Raw genomic sequence first — 25,929 nt, forward strand, 5'->3', positions numbered from 1 at the left:
AGCAGAGGAGGGTTATAATGTAATCAAATGAAGGCAGAGAGAAATGGTTGAATGACCATTATTGGCTGGTACTTGTTAGTGGTTCCAGGTACTCAATTTATGTGAAATAGAATATCCTAGAGATCCGTATATAGTCCCTTGACATTTCATATTCCTGACTTGCATGGCAGCATAAAAATCATCATCATCCTATTATCCAAGACCTGTTGCCAGGAAACATAGAAGTAACACAATGGCTATCAGAGCAAAAAAAAAAAATGGCTATCAGACCCAAAGCAATGTTGGCAGATTGAAACTTTGCACTCGATCTATAAGAAGAAAATCAATAGAGAAACACATAAGTCTTATAGTTGGGTTTTTGAAAGAGTCTTTACAAGGATTAAGTTGAGGACATGCAGTTAGATAGCTTTGTGAAAGGGGAAAAATGAACAGGGGCTTTTTGTGGATTTGAGATCAACATGAGTCAATGAGTGTTTTCCCACCAAAATTGGGTAAAATTAAGAGTCAACATCTCCTGGAAAGAGAAAGTGATGTCTTTCCCTTTCCTGGTGAGAGATGCCATCTGGATATTGGGTTCCATCACAGTTTAGGAAGGATGCTGATTAGAGAACTAGAGAACATCCAAAGCAGGGCAGTTAGGAAAGGGAAATGCTTCAAATGGATTTCCCAGGAAGGTTATCTGAAAAACTTGAGACAAGAAGACCTATTGGAATAGGGATATGTCTGCAAGTTTTTGAAGGTTTATCAACTGCAGGAGCTATTCAGCCATATCTGCTTGGTCTCTGAAGGAATAACCAGGTAGAGATTTCCAAGATACAAATTTAGTCTTGATTTCAGTAAAACCAAAGCTCAAAATCTTTTTTTAATAATAGAGATAGTATTGAGTAGGAGAAGAAAGGATTTCCCTTCACAGATTTTGGCCAGCCATTTTCCAAGTGGGTCACAGTTTTGAGTTCTACTGGTTTGCTCCTGAGGTGACTTCCTGAGCATTTACATTCTATGACTCTGACTTGTGAAGAGAGGCAGGGGGGGTGAATGAGCAAATGTTATATTAAAGGTCCAAGGGCTATACATTCTGGCTCAGTCTCTAAAGGTGATTGCTGGTAAATGCTTATTGAGAAAAAACATCTTTGAAGGACACACTTCAGTCTACTGTGCATCATTAACATTTTCTCCATCACTTTCTTAAGGCTAGGCAACCACTAAAATGATAAATCAGATCTGGTTTGTAGGATTGGCTGATTTCTGAGGTGTAAATGTTCACTCTGACAATTTAGTAATCACTTCTGAAGAGTTTTCAGGACATGGCTCCAGCATTCCATTACAGCTCTGCCTTGTTCCTGAGAGCCACTAGGAAGATGTTTTCTCCTTTCTGTGCTCTGATTTCTTGCTCTGGAAAATAAGTCTATAAGATGGTGTCCAAGGTTCTTCCCAGATCTAAAGATAAGATACCATTGCCACTAAATTGGCCTTCTTTTTTTAAACTAGTATATTTTTTCATGGTGTTTTATTTTTTCTTCATTGTCTTTCCTGGCACATTTCACATCTCTCTACATGACCTTTCCATATTACCCACTTTGTCCTTGAATGAAAAAATGAATGAAAAAGCATTTATTAAGTTCTGACTTTGTGTCAGGCATTGAGCTCTGAGCTAGAAAGGCAATGATTACTAAAACCTTTTCCACAGATATACAGGAAAGAAATTCTAGAAGTAACCCAGACCCAAGACAACATGCATGTTCATACTTCCAAAGATGGCATTTCTACTGAAGAGATGTAAAATCCCTCTTCTCCTTTGTCCCCACCATTCTCTCCTGGCTTACTTAAGAACAGTATAAACATCTTGATTCCATTGAAGTTTGATGTCGAATTGAAATCAAACTGAGGCCATTTCTAATATTGGCCAAATTCAGCACAAATTTGTCCTTATCTTGAGGGGGAGGCTGAAGATCCTCAGTCTCTCTCTTTCTTTCCAGGAAAAAGCAACCAGGATGTTGAGAAGTAGCCACTTCAGCCACCAGGAACAACTGGGCCTCCAGACTTTATTGGGAGGCTTGGTCCAAAATAGAGACCCTTGTTTGGAGATAGTGATTTGGAAAGAGTGCTAGTTCTTCCCTTTTCTTTTTTGGTAGAACTGGATTCCTTTCAATTCTTTCCCACTCCAATTAGCATCAGCTGTTTCTGCTCAAGGTACATGGTGAATAGTTGGCACAACTTGGTGTCTCACTCCCATTCCTGGAATTGTTACTACCATTTTTAAACTGCCAGATTCAAAATGCCTTTTCTTTTTTATGAAGATATCGTTTATAATAGTTGTGAGTAGGCAGTGTCTTATAGTAGGAAAAAAATTCCTGGGCTCAGAATCAGGAAAATAGCTTCAAATGTTGGCTCACTAGCTGCATGACCTCAAATCAGAGTATCAGTTTTCAAATCTATAAAATGGGACTAATAATCCTTACACTTCTGACTTATACCTATCATACCTACTGACCTACTGTATGGAAAGCTTGAAAGCAGTACAGATATAGGCAACAATAGGCAATCATTATACTAATTTTACTTTTTTAAGGAAACTAGGGAAGACAGGGATGAGACCTTGTCAAAATCACACAGCTACTAAGTCAGCTTTGAACTTGGGTCTTCCAGACTCAGCAGTCTAACCACTTTGCCATGGTTATCTAAATCAAGGCATGAAGAGATAAGACTCTGTACCAATATAGTGGCAGTGTCAGAGTAGAAAGTCATATAGAAGTAATATACACAAAGTAGGCTCAATCAATCAGACTTTCCAACAGATCAAATGGGGGAAGTAGTAAAAGAACCTGATGGGCTGAGAATGCTACATAGATTGGGTTGCATCTGGAGGTAGAGTAGGTAGGGGCTATCCTCAAAAATAACAGGTAATTATATGAGGATGGGAAGAAAATATAATGATTTCAGTTTGGGACATGAGTTTAAGATGTCAATAAGACATCCACTGAATTGTCCACATGGAGTTGGAGATGAGAGACTGGAGTTCAGCAGAGGGATTTGGACTGGAAAAATGGTTCTATGTATTAATATCAAGATGATAATTGAATCCTTGGAGGCTACTAAAATCCACAATATAAAGGGAGAGAACAGTGACAGGGCCCAAGGTAGAGCTGTATAAGTGCCCACTAATATCGGTCTGGGTCTAGATGAAATAATGATCCAGCAAAGGAAATTGGGAAGGAGCTATCAGGGAAGAGCAAAACCAGGAGAGTTTTGTCACCAAAACCTAGAGAAAAAGGAATGTCAAAGAGAAGAGACTGATCGAGAAGAGGCTTTGGCAATGAAGACATCATTGACAACTTTGGGGAGAGCATTTCTAGTTAAATGATGAGGTCAGAAATCAGACCATAGAAAAGTAAGAAGAGAGTGAAAAGAAAGATAGAGACACAAATCATGCACATTTTTCTCATATACCATAATTTACCTAACCATTCTCCAATTGATGGACATCCATTCATCTTCCAGTTTCTGGCCACAGGAAAAGAGCTGCTACAAACATTTTGGCACACACAGGTCTCTTTCCCCTCTTTAGTATTTCTTTGGGATATAAGCCCAGTAGTAGCACTTCTGGATCAAAGGGTGTGCACAGTTTGATAACTTTTTGGGCATAGTTCCAAATTGCTCTCCAGAATAGCCGGATTCTTTCACAACTCCACCAATAATATATTAGTGTCCCAGTTTTCTCACATCCCCTCCAACATTCATCATTATTTGTTCCTGTCATCTTAGCCAATCTGACAGATGTGTAGTGATATCTCAGAGTTGTCTTAATTTGCATTTCTCTGATCAGTAGTGATTTGGAACACTCTTTCATATGAGTGGATATAGTTTCAGTTTCATTATCTGAGAATTGTGTGTTCATATCCTTTGACCATTTATCAATTGGAGAATGGTTTGATTTCTTATAAATTAGAGTCAGTTCTCTATATATTTTGGAAATGAAACCTTTATCAGAACCTTTAACTGTAAAAATATTTTCCCAATTTGTTACTTCCCTTCTAATTTTGTTTGCATTAGTATTGTTTGTACAGAAACTTTTTAGTTTGATGTAATCAAAATCTTCTATTTTGTGATCAATAATGATCTCAAGTTCTCCTCTAGTCATAAATTCCTTCCTCCTCCACAGGTCTGAGAGGTAGACTATGCTCTATTCCTCTAATCTATTTATGATCTCATTCTTTATGCCTAAATCATGGACCCATTTTGATCTTATCTTGGTATATGGTGTTAAGTGTGGATCCATATCTAATTTCTGCCATCATGCACAGCTTTCTCAAGGAGATTATCCATAAAAAGGGTCAATATAGCCCTGGCTACTGAAAGCCAGGATCACAAAGGTTTTGGATATTAATGCTGTGACTCAAATAGGAGTCGAGGGAACTTGAGACTATTGTCCTGAAAGTAGAGAATTCTTGGACAACTCAAGGAGAAGAACAAAATCGTTAGCTTATATCTTAAGGAAAACTAAACTGTTGGCAGGCTCTGAATACAACTCAGTCTACTTATGTTGCCAGCATCTCTGAAAAAAGAGATATCCACCCAGGTTTAAAGAAGACAGACAGAGAAGGCGGGGCATTGAGACACAGCTGTGGGTCTGAACTGACAAATGTATGACAGGAGTGGGCTAGGTCAGAGACTGGGCTGAACAACAGCTGGTAATTGGATGACAGCTGGTGAGCAGAATCAAAGTCAACATCTTATTTCCCCTGTGTGAAGTGACTTGAGCTGCAAAGTCATCAAAGCTTTTATTACTTATGTTTCTTTATTACCTGATACTGTTCATACATGATTTAGACATTAATAGTAATTTTTATTTAAGCCCAGAAATTCAGATAATTAATAAGGGCTAGGGATGATGTGTTTTTCACTTAGCACATTGTTGTTTGATTGATTTTACACTATCCCTGTTGATAATGCACAGTTCAGAGTCTAACTTTCCACAGCCATACTCTCCAACCCCTAAGGTCAGGCCACTAGCCAAGTTATCTAAGGCATTTATAGAGAATTATTTCTGAAAAGGTTTGGATAACCTGTTTTGAAATGATTTCTAAATGGTATTTTGTAACATTTCAGTATCAGAAAAAGACACGTGCCTTTCTTGAGCTGATTTTTGTCCAATGTACTCATTTACTCCCAAGAGGAATATAAGTTGCATATAAGTGTGCCGATGCAGAGTATATTCAAAGGCATAAAGTAAATGCAAGAGAGGGAGATTGCTAATAGCTGGGAGACAGGGATGGGGAGAAAATCCAGAAAGTTCTCATGAAGGGGGAGGTATCTAAGGTATTCTTTAAAAGAACCTGAGCATCCTAGGAAAGAGTGAGAAGCATATACATTCCCAACAAGGGATTGTGGGGGGGTAACTTATGAAGAAACACAGAGATAGATAGATAGATGACAGATGCATCTTGAACAGAAAATTGCAGGCAAAACAGGTTGACTATAAGGAATGTATGAAGTCCTGAGGACACAAATACAAAAGGGAGACTTCCCAAGCTGTCAAAGAGCTTACACTTGACTTGAGAGAAGCCTGGAATGGACCTCATATAACAGAGGTTAGCATGAAAATAGAAAGATAGGTAAGCGCCAAATTGTGGAAAGCCCTAAGTGGAAAGCCTGAGGAATGTGTTTGTCTTAGAGACAACAATCTGGAAAATTTTTTGAGAAGGGGGTGGGGAAATGTGGTAACATCGATGTCAGGAATGTATAAATGACTAATGATTGAGTTGAAAAATCATTGATGAGGTGCTTGCTATGGGCAATGGGCGCCACGCTTGGGGCTGAGGACAGAGATACAAATATGAGGCAAAGCTTGCCTTCGAGGACCTTGCCTTCTAACAGGAGGAGACATCACAAATAATGAGGGAAGGGGGAAGAGAGTTCTGATTGAGACAATCACATTGATGGCAAATGAAGTTAAAGGTAGGTGATAGACCTCTTTCCTATAGCAATATCAGTATTGGGTTGATTACAGTTGATTTTGAGTAGGGATTGTAACATCCTTTGGACTTGAATATCCAACTCCTGTCACATAGTGGGTGTTTCAAAAATACTTATTGACTGACTGATTCAAGGGGGAGGAAGGCAATGTATGAGGGAATGTATACATCTTTAAAGCAGAAAGCAGGGAACAGAGAGGAATGTGAAATACAGCATCTTCTGGCAATAGCCTGCTTAGTTCTTCTGTGCACAAAGATCTCCTCCTTCCCATAAGCACCCTCATTATAAAAGTCAAGCTCAGAAGTGGATCCTGGACTTTGCAGGATGCTAACTGAGCTCACCTTAGGCAGCAAAGACCTAAGTCCATCCAAGCTCCCTTATCAATATCCGCAAGAGCTGGACTAGAAAGAGCCTTACCAAGAAAACATATTTTCTCCCTCATAAAAAAGGTAAAAACCTTCTAGGACAGAAAATTGTATAGATTTCCAGATAATATTTCTATATTGGATTTTTTTTCTGAATTGTTTTTCTTTGTCATAAAAAAGACCAAACCCTCTTCGATCTGGAGGGGTGGGAAATTATTATGATATAAAAATCACAAAAAACATGCATTAATTCAAATGAGACCATATTGAAAAAGTGCAGGGCCTGGCATATAGGGGTAGTTAATAGATGCTCATCTCTTTCTTCCACGCTCTTAAAATCTATATTCCCAAGTTATAGTGCTATAAAAATCACAAATCCAGACACAGAAAGGAACCCAGAGGTCTCTAGTACAACAACCTCATTGGCAGATGACACAAATTCAGGGGGAAAGGGTCTGTGTGTATTTGTCCAACCCTTGGCTGTTATTGAGAACTGAATGAAGAAATGACTTGTCCAAGATCACACAAAATAATAAAGAACAATATTAGGATGAAAGCCCAGATTTTCTGGTCGAATTCACTGTATTGCCCTGCCTTCCACCCCTGAACCTCACACTCTATCTGTAAAATGAGTTTGGAAGAATTGATCTTTTAAAAACACCTCCTAGACCTGACATCTCCTCTTCTAAAGTTCTGTCTCAGTTCTGACATCTCAGGTCTTAGGCTCCTCCTAGCTCTTAACATTCCTTGTTCTCAGACCCCTCCCAATACTGACATCCTGTTCTCAGACTCTCCTAGCTCTGACAACCCATGTTCTCAGGCCTCCCAACCCTGACATCCCCAGTTCTAAGACTCCTCCCAGCCCTGACATCCCCTGTTCTAAGCCTCTCCCAGATCTAACTTCTCCTGTTCTAAGAGCCTTGACCATTCTCTTTGCCAAATGGTGATTACACTAATTACTCATACTTATACAGAATTGTTCTGAGAGAGAGGCAGACTTCTTGAGCCAAACAAAAAAATTTGGCCCCCAATTCTTCTTCAGGTTTCCCTAGAGAAATAAATGTATATACTCTCTGTATTTATTCAGAACATTTCAGACACTCACTGTTTTTGTTTTTGTTTTTTTTCCCCTGTAGGAGAGGACTGTTTTGTCTCTCTGTTTTTAGCATTCATACATGTCAGATGGCACTTATGTTAAACTTCCCCATCTTTCTGCTACCAGAAGCCTTCACTTTTGTCCTTTTGTAAGATACTTTTCACATTTTCCCTTTTATTGGATTATTTAGAAGAAAATATAGTCATGAACAAGACTTAGAAAGAGGAGAGATCCTAGTAGGTCACTTGTTCAAATCCCTTATTTCACAAAAAGGAAAAAAAAGACCCAGAGAGGGAAAGGAACTTCCCAAGTTCATAGAGTTAGAGAGAATTTTTTTATTCTTTTCATTCTGCTTTTACATCTCTTCAAAAACATAGATTTTATGTTTGGTCATTTTTCAATATTTACAACTCTTCACGATCCCATCTGCAGTTTTTCTTGGCAGAGATACTGAAGTCATTTTCATTCCCTTTTCCAATTCATTTTACAGATGAGTAAACTGAGTCAAAAAGGATTAAGTGAGCCATGCAGTTAATAAGTGTTTGAGGCTGGATTTGAATTCAGCAGGATAAGTTCCTCTAACTGCAGACATGGTGCTCTATGCACTCTGGCACCATCTAGCAGTCCTGCAGCAAATTAGATATGAAATTTAAAAGCTCTTCCTTCTCCTCCTCCCCCTCCCACATATAATAACTTTCCCAATCATTATTTTTATTGTGTTTTCTGGCTTTGGAGTTTGTTCTTCAAACAACATTCATTTTCATGGGATTGCCTTTCTCCCTTTTACATTTTTTGAGTTTATTGTTGATGTGATTTTCCTGCTTCTCTTTCATGTATTTGTTAATTATTTTTAATGATTACTTTTTTTAACTGTGTCATTATTCAGATGTGATTATGGAGCCTACATTTGGGTCTTTCCATTATTATTTTACTAGGTTATGGTGTATTCAGGAGGTGTGTTTAATTCCTCTGCTGTGTTACATTTCTGATTTCTCATAGCCCCTATGTGGTCTGTGTTTATAGGTACTGAACCCACTCAAGAAATATGTGGAGATTCAATTGCTCTCATTTCTAAATCATCACAAACCTTTCAAATCTTACTGTTCATTCATTTTGGCTTTCTTTTCTTTTATCCCTCTCTAGCAGGATCCCACTAAAATAGCACATCATCACCTATGGCCTTTTGGACACCCATTCTAAACTGAGAGGTATAGACATTCACTCTATCTACATTCTATTCTTTTACATTATCTAAAGCACAGGGAATAATGAAGTCTCCCTGCTTATCTGCTACAATGTGGATCTAATAGCATGATTTTTATTTGGGCTCTGACAGATTTCTCCCATATACAGATCACCCAGTCTCTCCTGCTTGTTTTGCTCCCCCTTTCATTTTTTAGATGTTTCTTATATACAGTGAAGTATTTAGTTTCATCTTCTTTTTTCAGCTCGTGTTAGTCACAGTATTTATTGAATAAATGAATGAGTAAATTAACTAGCTTTTAAACCACCATGGAAACCTGTACACAATTGAGGATCCAGTATATTTTCTAGACTTTCTTAAAATGTGATGCTTTTCTACTCCTGTCTCAAAAAGGTCATTTTTGGCCCAAATTTCTGCCTCCCTTATGAACTTTTTCCATGGAGGAAGAGAGAAATGGTTCCATTCACACTGATGGATGTGCTGAGAGAGCTGGCAGCTGCCACTCTGCCTGTCTAAATGAAGTGTCTCACAATGAAGAGCCTGGCAACAGTGACCACTTTCTCCCCTTGTCACCTTGGCCAGTCAGCTCACTTCTGCAGCTTTTCTCCAAAAATGCTCTCACTTTCTTGGGCAAAGAGGTTGGGTTTTGGTAAGCTCAATTTTTAGAATTCAGTCTACTGTTGGAATAGGACAGCTAGGTGTTTCAGTGGTTAGAGCACAGGATTTGAGGTTTGGAAGATCTATCTACTGAGGTCCAAGTTTCCTTGGGCTCTTATTAGCTGTGTGACACTGGGCAATTCACTTTATCTTATTTGCCTCAGTTTTCTCATATAGAAAATGAGCAGGAGCAGGAAATGGCAAAGCACTGCCAAGAAAACTCCAAATGGGGTCATGAAGAGTTGGACATAACTGCAAAACAACCACTACCATTGTTGGAGCAGAACTTTTTTGTGTGTGTTCTCTACATTTCTAGGCTGTTATTAAAACAAGCTAAATGACAAACAAGGGCTCATTAGGAAAATGTTTCTTTTCATATGAAAAATTTATCGACCCAATTAGCGGGTATTTCATTTGTGATGTTCATCACTTAAAATAGCTAGGGAATGTAGGTCGGTTGCTGTATATCTTTTAAACCATGAAATGAACAGCTGCCCAGGGCCATCCTCCAGAGCTAAGGTGCTCTGCTCTGCTGGGGGAGTCCTTTGGGGGCTGATGACTGACTGCTTCCATCAGTGGAGAAGGATGACTAGTTGAACACACAATTCTTGGGAGACATGGAGACATCAACAGTTGGGCTGCTTTGGGACTTTAAAAAGATGATAATTAATCAACACTATTTTACAAGGAACCACAAACAAAAGAGATGATTTTTCCATTTTTTTGGAAAGTGTTCAATTCTTTGGTTTACAAAGTATATTCAGCAATCTGGTGGGGGTGGTATTGCCAAGTATTATCATTCCCATTTTATGGAGGAAGAAATTGAAGATCAGAGAGAGGAAATTCATAACCAAGGTCCTCTGGCTAGAAAATATCAGTGTCATCCCCCTCTGAGAGATAGAGAAAAGTTTTTTTTTGTTGTTGTTGTTGTTTTTTTAAAATTTTTATTTTATTTTATAATTATAACATTTTTTTGACAGTACATATGCATGGGTAATTTTTTACAACATTATCCCTTGCACTTTCTATTCAGATTTTTTCCCTTCCTCCCCCAACCCCCTCCCCCAGATGGCAAGCAGTCTTATATATGTTAAATATATTACAGTATAATTTAGATACAATATATGTGTGTAGAACCGAATTTTTTGTTGCCCAGGAAGAATTGGATTCAGAAGGTAAAAATAACAGTTTACATTCATTTCCCAGTGTTCCTTTTCTGGATGTAGCTGGTTCTGTCCATCATTAATCAATTGGAATTGGATTAGCTCTTCTCTATGTTGAAGAAATCCACTTCCATCAGCATACATCCTCGTACAGTATCATTGTTGAAGTGTATAATGATCTTCTGGTTCTGCTCATTTCACTCAGCATCAGTTGATGTAAGTCTCTCCAAGCCTCTCTGTATTTCTCCTGTTGGTCATTTCTTATAGAACAATAATATTCCATAACATTCATATACCATAGTTTACCCAACCATTCTCCAATTGATGGACATCCATTCATCTTCCAGCTTCTAGCCACTATGAAAAGGGCTGCCACAAACATTTTGGCACATACAGGACCCTTTCCCTTCTTTAGTAGTTCCTTGGGGTATAAGCCCAGTAGTAGTATGGCTGGGTCAAAGGGTATGCACATTTTGATAACTTTTTGGGCATAATTCCAGATTGCTCTCCAGAATGGTTGGATTCTTTCACAACTCCACCAACAATGCATCAGTGTCCCAGTTTTCCCACAGCCCCTCCAACATTCATCGTTATTTGTTCCTGTCATCTTAGCCAATCTGACAGGTGTGTAATGATACCTCAGAGTTGTCTTAATTTGCATTTCTCTGATCAATAGTGATTTGGAACACTCTTTCATATGAGTGGAAATAGTTTTAATTTCATCATCTGAAAATTGTCTGTTCATATCCTTTGACCATTTATCAATTGGAGAATGGCTTGATTTCTTATAAATTAAAGTCAATTCTCTGTATATTTTGGAGATGAGGCCTTTATCAGAACCTTTAACTGTAAAATTTTTTTCCCAATTTTTTACTTCCCTTCTAATCTTGTTTGCATTAGTTTTGTTTGTGCAGAAACTTTTTAATTTGGTGTAATCAAAATATTCTATTTTGTGATCAATAATGGTGTCTAGTTCTCCCTTGGACACAAACTCCTTCCTCCTCCACAAGTCTGAGAGGTAAACCATCCCATGTTCCTCCAATTTATTTATGATTTCATTCTTTATGCCTAAATCTTGGACCCATTTTGATCGTATCTTAGTATGTGGTGTTAAATGTGGGTCCATGCCTAGTTTCTGCCATACTAATTTCCAGTTTTCCCAGCAGTTTTTGTCAAATAATGAATTCTTATCCCAAAATTTGGGATCTTTGGGTTTGTCAAAGATTAGATTGCTATTTTTATTCACTATCTTGCCCTGTGAACCTAACCTATGCCACTGATCAACTAGTCTATTTCTTAGCCAATACCAAATGGTTTTGGTGACTGTTGCTTTATAATATAGAGATAGAGAAAAGTTAAAATAATTCATTCAATGTATCTACTGTGCACCAAGCTTTGAGCAAGATGTGACTTAGAGAAAAACACTGTCCCTCATCTACCCCCCCATCTTCTATTCTTGAGAAAGAAGCTTGAAGGTCAGGAAGGTCAAGATCAAAATTCAAATGGAGTCTCTTTAGAATATGTTGAAGGCAAACTTGACTAGGAATGGGAGAGCAAGCAAATGGAAGAAGAAGGAAGGAGTGGAGACCTTATTGCGTAAGAGAAAGCTTGGAAGATGAATTAGAGACATTGGGAGGGTCAGGAAATGCATGAGATCAAAGATCTAGATCTAAAAGGAACTTTAGATGCTACCAGCAGCCAAACCCTATTATTTTACAAAAGAGGAAAATTGAGATGCATATAAATGTCATAATGTGCCCAATATCAACCAAGTAGAAGGAGGTATGAATTTCTACCTGAAATTGGCGTAGGAACTAAGACCTCACATCACTTCTACCTGGAAAACTTCAGTCACCCTCTATTTCTTTGGTCTTTCTGCCTCCTCCAGGACATAGGAAAAATTTCCAATTCTCCCTCCACACAGATGCCAAAGAACCTTTTTCTAAAGCCTAATACTGGCTATGTTATCCCCGTGTTCAGGAAATTTCAGTGCTTCTCCACTTTCTCTGAAATCATGTACTTATTGTAAGCATTTACAATCTTCGTTGATATTTAACCAATCTCTCTAGACTTAATTCTTTTTTTTTTTTTTTTTTTAAGGCTGGGGTTAAGTGACTTGCCCAGGGTCACACAGCTAGGAAGTGTTAAGTGTCTGAGACCAGACTTGAACTCGGGTCCTCCTGAATTCAGGGCTGGTGCTCTATCCACTGCGCCCCCTAGCTGCCCCTCTAGACTTAATTCTTTATGATGCCTCCTCACCCACTCTGTGGTGCAGTTAAAAGTTCTCTCTAAAAGAAACCTTTTCCTGCCCCCATGTTTTTAGACTGTAGGCGTCTGACTCTCATAGCTTCATTTCCACTCAAAGTTCTCTGCTCAGACACCATGTCATTAACTCCCCTCCCCAATTCCCCACTTTAGGTACCATTAGAAACATATACTGAGCTCCCCCCACTTTATTTACATCAACCAATCAACAAGTATCAATTAAGCATTTATTACTTATGGGTGCTCTGTTTAAAGGAATGTAAATTTTGATCCTTGAAACACCTCACTAGATATCTTGGGTTTTTCAGCCAGATTTCTTTCTTAAGGAACATGCCTTCATCCCAAATCACTCTGGCCCTCATGGATTCATCAACAATAAGTCCCACTTGGTCATGGTTTAGGCCCTGTTGTCTCAGAGTGATGTAAATAGCAATGATTTTTGTTTTGGCCAGAAATCCCAATAGTCTTTGATTTTTAAAATTAGACTAGGTAAAAAGAAGCCATTCTTTGCCTCATTTCTTACCTAGACTTAATCACTGAATGAATGAGGCATTGCTTCAGTCTAACCAATCCTGGGAAAAATCTGAACTTAAAAAGGCCAAGTGTCCCACTGCATCCAGGGCCATCTCCAGTTATCCTAATGTGTGTCTTAAAAATGCACCTAGATGACTCCAGAGGACATAGTGAAGCTGGTGACTTTGCACATCCTTCCTTCATTTAAATCCAATTCTTTTGCAAGTCATGACATCTCTTTCTGGATGTCACGGTCCTCTTCTAGAATGGAAGACAAACAACATGAGCTAGGCAATATGCTACCAAAAACGTTAAATGACAGAAATTTTACATTGGATCCTGGGGGGTTAATAATAGAGGGCATTAAATTTTATTGAGTTGGGAAAAAGGGAGAGTTGGTGACATGACCAGACATTTACATCTGTGTGGAACATTTCCAATAGAGACAGAACTGAAGCAAGATGGTTACAGAGGAGGCTATGACAATAGTCTGGGTAAGAAGTGATAAAGGCATGAACTAGATATAGTGGTTGTGGGAGTGGAGAGAAGGAGTCATGCTTTTTTTTTTTTTTTTTTTTTTTTTTTTTTGATGTCTCTCCCCAGAAAAATGTTAGCTTTTTTGAGGGAAAAGATAATTTTCCTTTAAGTGTTTGCCTCTCCAAGGCCTCCAAGGAGGCACTTATAAATACTTATAGAATTGAAATCAATTTAATATCTATTTGTTATTGGTTTGTCAAGATTTAGAAATAAATAGATGGTGGTAGACTAGCTGATTGTCCTTAATTTCTTTACTAATAAAGTAAGAAATTGGCACTTTGAATTTGATGGATTTATGATCTAATGAGTATGAGGGGATGCTACTACTTTTAAAAGTGAAGACCCCACATCCCATTCCCTTGTCCCCCATTCATTGAGTCTCATCTATGTTTTTCTGTCAATCCTTAATAGATTATCTGCCAAATGCCTTTATTGCCCTCTTCTAATTCTTGCAGTGATGTCAAGACTTTACTTGCAGGCACGGAATATATGTAAATATTCACAGCCCCGGCCATACATCTCCCCGTTGCCCTTTGGGTCACTAGTAAATTGTGGTATGGAACATAGATCAGAAAAGATTGGGCTTTATTTCTATTTCTGACACTCATGAGCTATTGAGATCCTGCAAAAGATACTTAATTTCTTTGCTTCTCAGAAAAGGATTAAGACTAGACAGACATTGAGGCCTTTTCTAGCTCTAATCTCTGATCCTGTGATCTCATCCTATGAGATCATGAAATTCTATAAATGGAAATGAAAGTATTGTTTTAAAAACACTAAATACTTTCTAATGGTGATACATGTTCTTCTCTGAGAACTCTGAGTGTCTGAAAAATTAACTGTAAATTAGTCCCTGCCATCGCTATTGCTCATTTTCCTAAATGAAATTAGCTAAACAATGAAAGAGTGAGAAGCTGATCACAACTCTGTGACATCTCCCCACAACACAACCCCAGCCACGCTAGATCTATGAGACAAGAACAATCAAGATGGAAAGGCCTAGTGCAAATACTTCTTTTCCCCTCTTCAAGAAAAATCAGTTCCAAAACCAATTCAAGAGGCTGATTCTTTGAGAAGTAGAGGATTCATGTAGTGGTCAAAATGGAGGGTAGGATACCTTATGTTTTGGGTTCAGACCCTTGTGCTCCTATCTACTAACAATAAGTCCTTGGAGAAATTACTTCACAATCTACTGTTTTGGGGGAGAAGAGATAAAAATTCCCCTGAGCATATTGCACCCTCCATCTCCTTCTGGACACTATCTGTCCTTTGTGGGGGAGGAAGTGTCAAGGGTTTGGGACAAAGCATCTCCCATATGCCCAAAAGCAATGACTTCCATCTTTACCATCATCATAAGGCAACTTCCATTTCTTTCTGCCAGCCCAATCTCCCAACTGAGATGAAGGAAAATCTCCAATGCAAAGAGGAACAACTTACTCTTGAAAGTCAGGCCTTCTATCTTCTTCTGTTTCCTGCCTAATTTCCCACCTAATATCCACCCATAAGAGATAAGAGAAACTATTAAGTGACCATATAAACATGTATTTCCATCCCATAATGCACTTGCCTCTAGTTTGCTTTCAGAATATCTTCTACTACCCTCCCTCAATGATGAACATTCTCATACCTGCTCATGTCTGAACCCATTTAATTATATACAAGATTTGTCTACATTCACTTAGATTCAAAAGAATCTTAAAGACAGTTAGATAAGGACTGGCAAATACAGAAGCTTGCAGAGAGATGGAGTAGTGGCCGACAATCTCATCCAAGCACAGAAGGCTCCATCTCAAGGACAGATCGAGGGAAGCTCGACTTTGCTGACTTTTTAGTGCCCCAGGAATGAAAGAAGGAAATCTTCAGCAATAAGTCAGTATGTTTACGGTGTATGAGTCAGTTACAAGCTGGGCCCATGAAGGAATAAAAAGGAATTATTAAAAGGAGATCTGAACAATAAAGACCATCAACAGAAGTCACTTTCTCTGAGGAGACATTTAGGAAACTCCCAGGAAGAATTGTGAGCCAACTGCATCATCCAGATATACAGTATCCAAATGATCTGTCCATAATAGGAGTAAACAGAGACAGAGAGAGAGACAGAGAGACAGAGAGACAGACACTAAGTTTCAATACTATCATTAAATAACTGCCTTTGGCTTTTAATGCATGAAGTGACCTGGTGCAAGGAAATATTAGTGGAGACTTAATGTTTCCCTTTTAATAAATGATGACTCGTATAAGACATTGATTCAAAATGTAGCCAAGAGGGATGTCAATTCAAGGGAAATCTCAGCTCTGATACAATATATAGTATTACATGATAAATGCTTCCAAGAGATACATCTGAAAAGGCAACTGAGTATTGACATGAGCATCAGGGAGGCTTTCCAGAGGGGGTGATATTTAAAATGAGAATCTAAGAGAAAGGGATGGTGAACATTCAGTGGTTCTTAACCTGGAGATTTTTTAAATGGATGTTGATAATTATTTCAATGTAATTGATTTCCTTTTGAATTCTATGTATTTTACAGTTAAGATATTATTCAGAGAAGAGGACCACAGCTCCATCAGTGTCAAAGGGGTATATGATCAAAATAAAACATCAGGTACCCTTGTTCTCAGAAGGGAGAAAAGCCCAGACGAAGCATGGGTACAGAAAAAGTCTAGAGAATGATGGGTAGAGATGTATTTTTAAGGCAACATTTTCCTTTAAGTTCACTTTGCAATTATGAGGAACAATCTAATATGTAATTCTCCCTCACTTCCAAGTTGAATGGCATGGGGAATATTATGGTCACAGAGACTTTAAGCATCCTAGAAATTCTATTGCCATTAAGTTGCAGAGTTTGATACATAGTACTTTCCTTTCCTTTCAAAAGGAATGTTCCATCATTGACATCTCTCTGGACAGAAATGTAATTTTAATGACCTCATTAAAATCTGCTTTCTTTGCCTAGAATATATTTTTGATCTTCTGTTGGCACTTAAACAAGTTAGATTTAAGTCATGAAAATAGGAATCTTACTTTCTTCTTCAGGAAACAGAAAGTAAATCATTTCCTGCAGGTCACTTTTGGTGTTTCCAATACAACCTATTAGAGGGAACTCATTGGCTTTTTCTTTCCTCCATAAATCCTGGCCTCCCAGACCTTGGTCATCATTCAAAACTCTGGGTAATCAGTTGACATCATTGATCCAGCTGTCTGGAAAATTATATTATGACAGTGCTTTTTCTAATAATCCATCAGAGGAAAAAATCATTTTAGTTCAACTTACAGCTCTCGTTCCTTCAAGGTCCAATGTCTCATCTAACCCCATCATTGATCAATATTAAGCTAGATTCTTAAGTGCGTTTTTAATGACTTTTTGCCATCGTCAGGAACAATTGGATGGAACAAATGTAGGTCGTTCCTGTCCAATGTTCACCATCTGTTTCCATTGAGAGTTTCTTTCTGTTTCTTTGTGTCAGCCATTGTAGAAAATAGACTCAAATTGAAGTGTAGATAAATCGAAAGTTTGAAACACAAATCTTTGAAGTTGTCCTGCAACATAATTGCTTTTTTTCCATCAAATCTTTTCAATGGGTTATGATGCTAGAAGAGAGATCATTTAAAATTGTCTTGTGGGAACCCCCAGCCATTGATGCTTCAAGGAAAAAAGGATCACTCACATGGGGAGGGAGGAATTTTATGATTTGCAAAGGATTTTCCTCATCACAGCCTTTAAGAGGAAGATTGTACATATGCTATCATTCCCATTTTGCATAAGATAGAAATTAAAATGATAAAAGATGCATTACTTTGCCTGGTGTTCTATAGCTAGAAATTTGACCTGGCTCTTGAAACCAAATAGCACTTAGCCTTTTCACCAGAGCCTTATCTTCCAAGCACCCCATCTTCCACTCATTTTCTACCCTCCAATATCTTCTTTTCCCAACTTCCCTACTAATAGTAGGGAAATAAGGAAAAATATTGTGGGATTAGTCACTCCATTTTAGAATTTATAATGGAGAAAGATAAAAAGGTCAAGCAATGCCTGGCTTTGAACCTTGATTTGGGGAGATCATTCAAATGATTCAAAGTAAAGATAAGAAAGATCCTGTGTGCTAAAATGCTACAGGTGACATTATCCCAACAGGAAATTCTCAAGAACGAAATTCTGAAGACATAAAGAGAAAGAACTATGAGAACAATGAAACGAATAAGTCTTTAAAATGGTATGACAGCACAGAGAACTTACTGAACAATATAGCTCTAATAGAGTTATGTACAGAAAATGGAAGCATTACATGATAGATATATAAAGATAGGTATTATGGTCTATAAGCAGAAGATATGGAAAAGAGTTGTAGTTGACAAAAAGGCCAAAGACAACACAAGCACACTGTGGGGTGTATTGGTAGCTTCACTGAGAAATGGGAGGAAATGAAAAAAAAATGTTTTTCAGTTTGACATGACAAGAGAGAGGAAAATGTTTGTTGGATGACTGAACGCAGAAGGGCTAAATTCTAATTTTGATTCTGCTTTCACTGTCAAGGAGAAATATCATTAGGCTGGAGAAGGCAGAGGAAATAGCCAAATAAGCTAGTGTAACCAACATAAGTAAGGAGATGGTAAAAGTATATATAACTACCCGTGTACTGAGTCAAACAGCAACAGTTGAACTGCATTCCAATTTAGTTAGAAAACTGAAATATGTGATTTCTGAAAGACATATCAATGATTTCTGTAAGATTGTAGAAAACAGATGTACTTTAGATCTTGAAAGGAGACAATGTTTTGATATTCAAAATAAACGTACAAGTGGACACTGAAAATTGTATCCAACTGAGTTTTACTTGGATTCCTTTCTTTTGTTTTTGTAAGGGCAATTGGAGTTAAGTGGCTTGCCCTAGGTTAAGTACTTAATGTTAAGTGCCTGAGGCTAAATTTGAACTCAGGACCTGCTGATTTTAGGGTCAGTACCCTAGCAACTATATCATCTAGTAGTCCCTTGACTTGGATTCCTGACAAAATTCTAAAACACATCGTTAAAGGTATGGTTAGAAACTTCTTGAAAATGAGGCAATGATTACATGGATGGCTTCATCAATGTCAGACTTATTTCATTTCTTATTTTGACAATGTTGCAAATCTGATAGCTCAGAGAAATACTAAAAAAAGTATACCTGGATTTGAGCAAAGAAAAAAAAATAGCAAATGTGCTACTTATAGAAAATATGAAGCCATGTAGGTTAAGCACGAGTATAATTAGGCATATTTCAAACTGGTTAGATGGGCAGATCCCAAAAGTAGTTATGAAAGATTCAAGACTAATCTGAAAGGTTTATCCACAGAAGATTACTGTATCTGTGTTTGATCTTAAGACATTTTGCATTTTAATCATCGACTTAGGTAAAGCCATAGATGAAATAATTATCAAATTTGAAGAAAATAGAAAGGTAAGAGAGATAGCTGCCACACAGATAACAAATACAAGATCCAAAAAAATATCAAAAGAATAGAACATTGGGCCAGATCTAAGAAGATAACATTACATGGGGGGAAATAAAGATATATCTTGTATTTTAAAAATCTACTTCACGTGTATAAAATAGAAAAGAAATATAGCTACACAGATGTCAATATATGGTATTTGAAAACTTGTAGGAACTGATGCAGAATAAAGTGAGCAGAATGAAAACAATTTATTCTGTAACCACAACATTGTAAAAACTATCAACTTTGTTAGACAAAAGTTCTGATTGACACATTGATCCCAGAGGATCCATGGGGAAGAACATTATAGAGATGTCGTAGACAACATTTTTAAAAATAAAGATCAATTACACTAGGGTGGTGTTTAGTGGACTGAATGTTCAATATAAACAAATATAAACATCTAGAAAATGAGGAAGTTTAGAGCTGCAATAAGGCAAGAATAATGTCTTGGACAAAGGAAATAATAATTCTTGTGTAATTCCATATACTCAGACCACGAGAAGAATATTATTGGTTGTTCGATTTAGGAAAATATTTTCTAGTCATAGACTATCCCTCTGAGTAGTCTTTCTGCTCTGAAATTCTCTGCCTCAGAGATGAGTCTTCAGCCTGGCATTCCAATGCCTTTCACAATCTAGCCCCAATGCACATTGTCAAGATTATTATTGCTTTGTAACTATACACTTATTTAATGCTAGATTGTAAAATGGTCATTGCACAATCTCTAGTGCCTTACTAGACTTACTATATAGGGTGTTTTTAAGACAGATGAGAACGTGGATGTTAAGTGCTTTGTAAATTCTCAATTATAACTTGCATTGATGACTGTTATATGGAGAATATCTCCTCTAGCCTCTCTTCTCCAATGGTACATACGGGTGACAATGACTACAGAGTGGACTAGAAGACCCCCATTGAACTATCTAAGAATGTTTTATGGAATGGATGTATGAAGGAAGGAAGGAATAAGAGGTTCATTCCTTCAGTTGTTTGTTTTGTTTTGTTTTTTTATTATTAAGCTTTTTATTTTTAAAATATATACATGGATAATTTTTCAACGCTGATCCTTGTAAAATTTTGTGTTACAAATATCCTCCCCTTACTCCCTATCCCCTCCTCTAGGGGATGTGCAATTCTTATATATATATATATATATATATATGTGTGTGTGTGTGTGTGTGTATGTGTGTGTGTACAATTATTATGCTGAATAAGAAAAATCAGTCCAAAAGCAAAGAAAAATGAGAAAGAAAACAAAATGCAAGCAAACAACAACAAAGAGTAAAAATGCGATGTTGTGATCCACACTCAGTTCCCACAGTTCTCTCTCTGGGTGCAGATGACTCTCTTCATCACAAGACCCTAGAAATGGCCTCAATCATCCCATTGTTGAAAAGAGCCATGTCTATCAGAATTGACCATCATATAATCTTGCTGTTATCATGTACAATTATCTCCTACTCAATTAACTTAGCATCAGTTCGTGTAAGTCTTTCTGGTCATCCTGCTGATCATTCTTTATAGAATAATATTCCACAACATTCATATACCATAACTTACTCAGCCATTCTCCAACTAATGGGAATCCACTCAGTTTCCAGTTTCTTGACACTACAAAAAGGGCTTAGTGGTTAAAAAAAAACAACATACAGGGTTTTGTATTAGGTAGTGAGAAAGAGCACATGAATAAGGTACATTCCCCAACAATGGTTTGGTAGGATCCAAGTATGAAGGACTTTGAATACACTATTTGACATGGTAACCATGGTTTACTTCTTTTCTTGTTACAAAGTCAGGGTCTCTATGGAGGGAGATAGAATGTTGACATATACTGATATAAAAAACAAAGAGAAGCAATAAAATAGCGAAACAAAACAAAATAAAAGAATAACTAAATTGCTTCCTTCTCTGCAACTTATAGTTTTAGAAAGTCTCTGAGATTTATGTCTCAGAATTAAGGGTCTTGATCAGATTACACAGTCAATGTTCCAGAGGTGAATTTTGAACCTATTTTCCTGAATCTAAGGCTATCTTTTTCTATTATGCTGCATTAGAAAGAAAGATCTGATTCTATTTAATAGGACTGAAATAGCTCAAAAATCAATATGATTCCATTTTAGAAATATTTTAGAATATGTTTTGAAATACTTTTCAAAAAGAACTGAGACCAAAATGTATATGATATCACATGCTATTATTTGTCATATACTCCCTTAAGGATTTTCAAACAGTTCTCATTCTTTTCACTAGGCTTTGGGAGACTGGAAACTTCAGCTCTCTTGACTTTGTCCTATCCAAATGTCATAATCCTGGAGGAGATGCAATCCTCTGTATCTGACCAGTTCTTCCCAGCTCTTTAAGTTCTTTCCCATCTCCTTGATCTTTTGATTTATTCACCACCTGTACTTTTAGATGTATATAGCTGATGACTGCAATACATATACTTGTTAATTAAACATTTTTTAAACACCTAGAGCATGTAAGCTCTATGCTTGACCCTGAGAATAAAAAGATTTTTAAAAATAACAATAATCTTATTTTTAAGAAATTCTTTTTTCCCCTCCGCTAAGGCTGGGGTTAAATGACTTGCCCAGGGTCACACAGCTAGGAAGTGTTACGTGTCTGAGACCAGATTTGAACTCAGGTCCTCCTGAATTCAAGGCTGGTGCTCTATCCACCTAGCTGCCTGCAAGAAATATATAATCTAATTAGCTAGTGAGAAAGAGAGAGATAAAACAATAAGGGAAATATAGAAGGGAAAGAGATATTACAAATTCCCAGGAAAAAGGCTGCAACAAGTTAAGAAATGAGATGTCATTTATTAAGTGCTTCCTATGTGCTAGATACTGCACTAAGCACTTTAAAAATATTACCTCATATCATTCTGACAATAACCCTAAGAGAAAGGTGATGTTATTATGTTTATTTTATGATTAAACAAACTGATACAGAGGCTTTTTGACCAGGGTCAAAAAGTGTCAGAAGTCATAGTTGAAAAGGTATTTTTTTAAAATTATTCTAGACCCAGCACTCTAACCACCATGCCATGCATGTGTCGAGACTGACCATGGGACTCTTTGTGAATTAAGTAGCCTCTGTGTTGGGCTGTGAAGGAAGAGAAGAGCTCCAACAAATAGATATGTGCAGGGAATTATGGCTGACATGGGAGTTGGCGTGAGCATTCTAAGACATCTCAGAATACCCTCCAACATGTATTTTATAATATAATATTGAAATGTTTATGCAAAGCATACCCACATGAGATATCTCATATCTTAGAAAGTCTCTGAAACTTATGGACTCAGATTCCTCTTCTCTTATCCCTATTAAAGAAAAATCCAATCATTACTTTGGGACCCACTTTCCTGTTTGATTCTCTTAAAGAAGAGTCCTGTTCCTTGAGCCTAGATCTATCTTTCTTCAATTCTCTCCCCACCCTGGTCCTTGTTGACAATGTTCATTTTAACCAGGTCAATGTAACCAGCCAATTAATCAGGACACTCCATGCTTTAGGTGTTCTGGATAGTGAATGTTTGATGGTATTATAACAATGTCAACTAAACCTATCCAGTTCCCGAGTCCACCTCCTCACCTCTATATCTATTTATGCAGCTCAGGAGATTGAACTCCCAGCTGCATTTTTAGAAACTCAACCCAGAAATCTGATTTAGAAAAAAACAGTTTGCCAAGGAAAAAGATAAAATTCTGTAAATATGCAGGCAGAGACTTCCTGAAAATGACTTGATCGGCTCCTTGCCCATTATCGATACATTTTCTACCATTGACTTAATATTGTCTAATGGACACTTGCCTCCACCCTTAGGCTGATCCAAGGAGCAGAGGCAGTGTCTGAGAATGACTTGAACAGAGACATCAGTTATTCTCACTTAACTCAAAATTGTCCCCAGACATATTGATCTTTGCACAAAATGTCAGATACCTCACTTTCCACAATAGATGTCTCAAGAAAAGGTGCATCTTCGATTGAACTTTTATAAATCAAATCATCCTTTGCATGCATGAGTTGGTATCCAACTTACCAAAATAAATAAAGAAAGAAAGAAGTTGTATAGGAAATCCAGCACTTCATAAAAATTGGGGTGGCAGGCTCCCCCGATTCTCCTTTATAAGCTGAGAGTAGTGGGATGACTTAATGTGAATACTGTACCCTGAAAGAGGAGGTGACCACCCTTTAGTTCCAATACTAGCATGGTAGTCTGATTTGGTATTGCATTGTAGGAAGGAAAAAGATACACCAAAGACTAGTCAGTGGAAAGTAATGAGGTGACTGGAGACTCAGCCACATGAGAATGAGCCACATGAGAAGCTGAGGATGTAGAGCCTGGAAAGGAGAAAACTCAGGGGGCTCAGGAAAACTTCCTTCAAGCATTTGAAGGTATAGGCATTAGCCTTATTTAATTTGGTTCCATAAGATGGAAATAGAAGAAAAATAGGGAAAAGAAGGCAGCATGTTTGTAGCTCACTGTAAGGGAAAACTTCCTAATAATTGGAGTAATCTAAAACTAGAATGATTCTAAAACAATTTTGAAAACTTCAACAGAAACAGATTTCTGCAGGTTACATATTGGCTTAGAAAATCACAAATTAACATTATTTATGATATATTATATTGAGTATTTCTCAGTTATATTTTAATCTGTTTCCCACATTTTCAGAAGTACTGTGGGTCAAATAAAACCCATGGACCATCTAGTATAATTCCCTAAAATCAGAAAAAGAAATAGGCCATTCCCTCCCAAATATCAGTAAGTAATCAAAGGAATATGAAAACAACTGATCAGTTGGGGCCAGTATTCAAATAAGACATATGGGTTGCTTGAGATATGCAATTGTGAGAAAACTCCTTGCATTAATCTTTGGATCTGACTGGGTTTCTGGTCAGTGGGGTTCACTCAATTCTCATTACCACTTATTCTAATCCCTGCAATTTTCTCTTTTGACAATCCTCTTTAGCTCTAGAAGACTTGGTCCTTGCATCACTAGAAATCTTCAAGCAAATACTGAAACGCTACTTTTCTGCCATGCTCTAGAAATGATGGCTTCTGAGTCTCCTTTAAATTCTGAAAGGCTAGGAACATAGTTTCCATAAGTCAAGATTGGCCCAGAATATGCTGAGTGAAATGAATAGAACCAGGAGATCGCTGTACACTTCAATGTTGTATGAAGATGTATTCTGATGGAAGTAGATATCTTCAACATAAAGAAGATCCAACTCACTTCCAGTGGATCAATGATGGACAGAAATAACTACACCCAGAGAAGGAACACTGGGAAGTGAATGTAAATTGTTAGCACTACTGTCTATCTACCCAGGTTACTTATACCTTCGGAATCTAATACTTAACGTGCAACAAGAAAATGGTATTTACACACATATATTGTATCTAGGTTATATTGTAACACATGTAAAATATATGGAATTACCTGTCATCAAGGGGAGGGAGTAGATGGAGGGAAGGAGGGGATAATTTGGAAAAATGAATACAAGGGATAATGTTATAAAAAAATTACTCATGCATATATACTGTGAAAAAATTTTATAAATAAATAAATAAAAGATAAAAAAAAATAAAAATAATAATAAAAAAAGATTGGCCTGGAATAAATGCTCATTAGAATTAAACAAGGCAACAAAGGTACATTGGTTCAACTTTTCACTATGTGGAGGGATCCCCATTATTTCCTTAGAATCATGGGATCCAAGGGTATGAAGGGGTCAGAAGAAAGCTTTCTAACCTCTATCTGATAGAGGTTGATATGCCTGATAGACTTATGTCTATATACATAGACTTAAGGCTATGTTTTATTTTAATAGAGTAATAGAGAACTAAATCTTTTTCATATGACATACAAGAACCTAAAAACTAGCAACATGATTGTGGGATGGTAGTCTATTTTTATGAGAGTAACAGAGGCAAAGAGTCTAGAGACATGGTTGCCAAAAATCCTGAATTAAAAAGTCCTAATAAATAGATCATGTAATTAAAATTTAGATTGAGAGTCTTTTTTTTTTTTTTTTTTTTTTTTTTTTGAGGCTGGGGTTAAGTGACTTGCCAGGGTCACACAGCTAGGAAGTGTTAAGTATCTGAGACCAGATTTGAACTTGGGTCCTCCTGAATTCAGGGCTGGTGCTCTAACCACTTTGCCACCTAGCTGCCCCTAGATTGAGAGTCTTAAAGTCATTTTATCTTTTCCCCCATTTGGCCTTGATAGGAATTGAACATGTAATTGTCCTGATCCTATGGACAAAAATGGAGCTAGAAAATGACTTAGCCAAAGAAGTGCAATCGTTAGCTATTAGAGTTGGAAATTTATCTCTGAATTCCTGATAATATTTCTAGGATTCTTTCCATTTAAGTGGGAGATAAAAGTGAGGCTTTATAAGATATTTATCTGAATAATATGGAAGTCAGTTATAAAGGAGATTACTAGGAAAGATATAGCTTCCTATAGTCTTTTCCTGCTTTCTCTCTGGTGAAGGCATTACAGTTACATTGATGCACTCAAAGACAAGGACTGAAGGCGTTTTAAAGATCATCTCATGTAATACTCTCAAGTTAGACATGCAGAAATTAAAGCTCAGAGAGGGGACTAAGCATATCCAGGGTCAAACAGTGAGCTAGTGACAGAGTTAGAATGAGATTCCAGTCTTCATA

This window comes from Sminthopsis crassicaudata, chromosome 5 (genome assembly GCF_048593235.1).
Source record: "Sminthopsis crassicaudata isolate SCR6 chromosome 5, ASM4859323v1, whole genome shotgun sequence".
NCBI lineage: Eukaryota > Metazoa > Chordata > Mammalia > Dasyuromorphia > Dasyuridae > Sminthopsis > Sminthopsis crassicaudata.